The sequence below is a fragment of the Pinus tabuliformis genome, chromosome 9 (assembly GCF_031772625.1).
Source record: "Pinus tabuliformis cultivar Carrire ecotype Pingquan chromosome 9, CPIR1, whole genome shotgun sequence".
In the NCBI taxonomy this organism is placed as follows: Eukaryota; Viridiplantae; Streptophyta; class Pinopsida; order Pinales; family Pinaceae; genus Pinus; species Pinus tabuliformis.
In genome coordinates this window covers 250,663,544-250,669,474 of record NC_142307.1, presented here as the reverse complement: position 1 = coordinate 250,669,474, position 5,931 = coordinate 250,663,544, and the positions used below count along the sequence as shown (strand labels likewise).

General features: G+C 37.3%; 1 pseudogene; it reads right to left on the bottom strand.

The window, feature by feature from the left end:
• Window positions 1-1,631: 1,631 nt before the first annotated feature.
• LOC149148139 (heat shock cognate 70 kDa protein 2 pseudogene) lies at window positions 1,632-3,590 on the bottom strand (annotated as a pseudogene).
• Window positions 3,591-5,931: the final 2,341 nt, after the last annotated feature.

The window sequence follows — 5,931 nt, the reverse complement described above, 5'->3', positions numbered from 1 at the left end:
AATGTCTAAAGTGGAAATGTGGTTGTTGCTACTAGAAGACCCATCACTAAGGTTTGAGGACTAGGACTCACACTCAATTCAATTCTATTAGAAGGCATCTGTTGAAATGAACTTTCTTGTTTTGACAACACTCCCACAGAGGGTGGCTACTGAGAATTAATTATAGATGGCCTAATGATTTAGCAATGAACTGAATCTACTGGATTTGCTACCACATCAAATTTCATATAACAATCTAAAAATAACATATAGGGTTGTAAATTATTTCCAAGTATGCCAATTGATGGTCGAAATGAGTCAAAACTATTTGAAAATACCCTCTCATCTCCCATCGGCATCCTTTTCAGATTTTCCAAACTAGTTTTGAGAGCATTAAGTAGCTCTTAAAACTTACATATTTGAGGTCTTCCACAAGGTCATGGTAGATGATGCGCAAAGTTTTATTGAGACTCTTACAGTCCCTTATCAAATTGGGCCATACAAGTTGTATTTATAACCATAAATTGGTGGCTTACGCCAAGAGAAACTTGGACAAGTAAAGCATTTTGATAATTGATTCGACTAAAAGATTGAGTTAAGTGGGTGAGGGAGCCCTACGTCTTAGTTTCCATTTCTATACCAGAATTTAAGGATGAAATTGTAGATGGTGTTGTTGAAAAGAAATTTAGTATTATTTTCCCTACAACAATCACATAATGTGATCCTTGAAGTTGATGAGTGGTGATCATGTTACCTTGCATGTTGGCATGTCTTTGGGTGACTACAAGTGGAACTGTTGATTGGGGAATTAATATATGTTGTTTAGTGGAATTTGGGTGTTGAATATATTTTAGTTGAGTTAAAGGATGAATATCAAAGGCTGAGAATTATGAAGGTTTGTCCTACTTTACAACATTCTCTTTTACACATATTGGTGATGATCTAGAGGGAACACTTAATGGTGTTATTGAGGTGGTCACGTACAATATTTTTACTTCAGTTATGTTGGTTTAGGCAGTTTCATTAAAATAGGCTGATGTTAATTGACATCCATAGAGGATTGAGGTAGAGGCAAAGGCTAAACAAGGTAAAGTGTGATACCATCCCAATATAAGAAATGGTAGAACATTTTTGTCAATTATGATTGTCATTTAAATGTTCTTTCTCAGTTATTCATAATGTTTTGTTTCAAAATTTCAATAATTTTTTCGAATTATGGCTTGGAATCCTCAAAATATAACTATTTCACTAAAAATTATTATTTTAGTAACTAAATAATTGATATCAGATCAGTTTAAGTCGAAGTCCAAGTGAACCCTCCACCAATTCCATGTAAGAGCCCAAGTTTTAAAACATTGGTTAGAATAAAAAATTTCCATTTCCTATTCCTCCATATTGAGTCTTATGTCCAAGGTGTAAGATTGTAAGAGAGAAAAATAAATTTTATAACAACAAAATGGTGGAATGGTGCAATGGGGTTGAGAAAGCAGTGAAATAAGGGACTAAACTTGCTTGGGACAATACCAAATATTTGGAAAAGAGGTAGGAATGTCACAATATTAACCTAGAGTTATTTATCAATATTTGATATGTCATTAGGCAATTCTTACGACATAAAATACAGTAATATCATATGCATTTTGAGAGATATATTAGTCCACTTCTTCAATCTTAGGGCCAACACCTCTACCACTGGACAGTCCACCCTCAAGAGGAATGCCACCAAAGCAACGTCTAGGCATGTCACCACTTGCACATTGATACATCTTTGCAATTATCGGGTTGAAGATGCTCTCAAGTTCCTTCATTTTATCATCAAATTCATTAGCGTGAGCTAGCTAGTTGTTATCCAACCATTAGATTTCCTGCTTGATTGCATCGCCAATCTTCTTCTTGTTGGATGGATACACCTTGGCAGAAATTTTCTCATCCTTGATCGTGTTCCTCATGTTATAAGCATAGTTCTCCAACAAGTTTTTGGACTCAACCTTCCTCTTGTGCTCTTCATCCTCAGACTTGTACTTCTCATCTTCCTGAACCATCTTCTCAATATCTTCCTTCCTCAACCTACCCTTGTCATTGGTGATTGTAATCTTGTTCTTTTGTCCAGTGGTCTTGTCCTTAGCCGAAACATTCAAAATACCATTGGCATCATTTTCAAAGCACATTGTGATTTGAGGAAAACCTGTGGGAGTAGGTGGGATACCAGATAATTCAAACTTACCCAAAAAATTGTTTTCTCTTGTTCGTTTTCTATCAGCTTCATACACTTGAATGAGAACATTGGGTTGGTTGTCCAAGTATGTAGAGAAGTCTTGTTCTTTCTTTGTAGGAATGATTGTATTTCTAGAATAAAAAATAGTCATAAAACCATCTATTGTCTCCAGACGAAGGGAGAGAGGAGTAAAATCAAGAAGTAATAGGTCTTGAACCTTCTCATTTCCTTCTCCACTTAGAATAGCAGCCTGCACTACAACACCATAGGCAACAACCTCATCAGGGTTAATTCTCTTGCAGAGCTCTTTCCCATTAAAGAAGTCCTGCAACAACTGTTGCACTTTGGGAATTCTAGTAGACCCACCAACCAAAACAACATCATGGATAGAGCTTTTATCCATCTTAGCATCTCTCAAACACTTTTCAACAGGCTCCATACAATTTCTGAATAGATCCATATTCAGTTCTTCGAACCTAGCTCTAGTAATTGTTGAATAAAATTTGATACCTTCATACAAAGAATCAATCTCTATGGTTGTCTGAGTAGTGGATGAAAGAGTCCTCTTGGCCCTTTCACAAGCAGTCCTCAATCTTCTCAAAGCCCTAGCACTACCACTAATATCCTTCTTGAACTTCCTTTTAAATTCTTGTACAAAGTGGTTAACCATCCTATTATCAAAATATTCACCACCCATATGGGTGTCACCAGCAGTAGACTTCACTTCAAAAATACCCTCTTCAATAGTCAAAAGTGAAACATCAAATGTTCCACCACCCAAATCAAATATCAATACATTTTTCTCACCCACACTACTAGCTTTCTTGTCCAAACCATAGGCAATAGCAGCAGCAGTAGGCTCATTGATTATTCTCATCACATTCAACCCAACAATCACTCCAGCATCCTTGGTAGCCTGCCTCTGGGAGTCATTGAAATATGTAGGAACAGTGGCAATGACATTCTTTATTGTGACACCAAGGTAAGCGACTGTGATCTCCCTCATATTCATCAACAACATGGATGAGATCTCCTCTCCAACGAACTGCTACTCCTTGCCTTTGTAATTAACAACAATAATGGACTTGTCACTAGGCCCTAGAATTAACTTGAAAGGCCGAAACTTGATGTCATTCTAAATAGTAGAGTCACTAAAATGCCTTACAATTAATCTCTTGGCATCAAAAATGGTATTGGTGGGATTCATGGTGACCTGATTCTTTGCGGCATCTTCAATGAGTCGCTCAGTATCAGTGAAACCCACATAGGAAGGAGTGGTCCTACTCCCTTGGTCACTTGCGATGTTCCCCACTCTGTCATGGTGCCACACCCCAATGCAGGACTACATAGTACCAAGATCTATATCGATCGTAGGGCCCTCTCCCTTTTCGTCCATTTCAAAACTATACAAAAGATATTACTTCCAAATTCAAAGAACGATTAAATAACACAGACATGCAATAGATACTTCAAAGGAAGAGAAACAAAATCACTCCCCTTCTACCTTCATAGCTATGAATATCCATGTTACCAAGTTGTAGAGATCCTAGACAGGCACATGCGAGGAGAAAACTTGCAATAGTGATAGAATTGGCCATAAACCTAGTGGCTTACATTTTATGAAAGAGTTCTAAAGCCTCTTCATTGTGAGCATTCTGATTATACCCAGCTATCAGTACAATCCATGATTCAACATCTCTTTCTCCTTTAGAAATATCATCAAAAAGATGTTACGCTTCCTCTATATTTTCCAATTTGGCATACATATATACAAGGGCATTGGACTTAAACCTATTGTTGACTATGTAACTATAGACCTGCTTGTTATGTGGTGAATCTACCAAGTGGACCCAAGCCGGGAGAATACTAGCAATGGTGACTGAATTTGGTTTCATACCTGCCACTTGCATTTCACTGAAGAGCTCTAGCGCCTGGTGAAAGCGTCTATTTTGAGTAAACTCAGAAATGATGGAATTCCATGTGGCCAAGTTGGGCTTCACAGAAGCCAAATGCAACTGATGAAAGATTTCCAAAGCCTCATCACCGTACTCATTATGTATATAACCTGCAATCATGTCATTCCACGAGATTACATCTTTCCGAGACAATCCCACAAACACGTTATGTGCATCTGCTACACTCCTGCATTTAGAATACATGTCAATCAAAGAATTCCCAACAAGAATATGTGATTCAAACCCACTTCTAATAACGTAACCGTGGATTACCTCACCGAGCTATAGAGACTCCAGAGATGTGCATGAAGTGTTTAAACTTGCTACAGTTATGGAATTGGCCTTGGAACCTACCAGTTTCATTTGATTGAAAACTTTCAAGACTTCATGACCATACCCATTCTGTGCATAGCTCGCAATCATCGCATTCCATGTGATTGCATATGGGTCTAGTCCCATCATTTTCATTTGATGAATAGTTCGGACGCTTCCTCAAAATGCTCGTTTTATGCATAACCTTTCAATTATAAAATTTCATGATACCAAATCCTTCATTCAGCGAAGACCAGCCATGTGTACGTCCCTGGTATTCAAGCCCCTGACCTTGAGGTGATAGTCACAGATCCCTCTTTCCTTTTCGATGTGGTTGATGAATTTTGTGAATATGCCAATGCCCATCTCCTTTAGCGTTGTTTCCATCAAGTCCTAGAAGGCGCGCCCTGATTTTACTGTGGGTTTCATCCCATGAACATCCCAGGCCCCACATCTGTGAAATTCTTGAGCTAGATCGCTAGGGTATTTGACCTGGTGTGCTCCTGTTTTTCACCCATGGCTAATGGGTACGAAAATATCTATGGGATTTCTTCCCAGAAAACATTGCTTGAGAATGAAGGCAGGGAAAAGTGAATGTTTAGACTTGCATGCCAATTTAGGTTTCCATTATTAAGTAATAAATATGACATGAGATGCTTATAGTAAATTGGATATTTTATTGAAATATCTTGTCCTGTGCATTCCAATCCTCAAGCTATCTGGATTTAAGCCACATTAGCTTGTTTTCGAGCAAGGGGATGGGATATGCAAGAATGCGAACCCATATCAGTTGCATTCAAGAATTCCCAACGCTCATGAGGTGCATTATGAGGGGCTGAACATATAAGAAGAGGGTTTTTATAAACTCGTCCTGCAGGTTTAAATCTATGTTAACTTCTCACTTAAATTTGGTTAACTTTTTAAACCACTTTAATTTTCATTTTGTTTGTTTTGGGTTGGGTGTGGTTTTTTTTTGTTTCACTCTTAAAAGTTGCTTTGGTCTTTTTTTTTCTCCACATAAAATGGGTTGCAGGGGTTAGAGGGTGGATCAGTTCCATTCAAGAATTCCCAACTCTCATGAGGTGCATTATGAGGGGTTGAACATATAAGAATAGGGTTTTATAAACCCCTCCAGCAGGTCTAAATCTATGTTAAGTTCTAGCTTAAATTTGGTTAACTTTTTTAACCACTTTAATTTTCATTTTGTTTGTTTTGGGTTGGTTTTGGTTTCTTTTGGGTTCACTCTTAAAAGTTTCTTTGGTCTTTCTTTTCTCCACATAAAATGATTTTTAGGGGTTGTAGGGTGGGTTGAGGTAAAGAAGTAACCATTATTTTTAATTCAAACTAAGACTTTTTATACACCATTGATTAAAGTAGGGAGGGGAAATTGTGCTATTCAACCCATACTTTTTAATTAAAAATGATTAATTTATAAATTAGGTAAATAGAAGTCAATTATTTAAAATAATT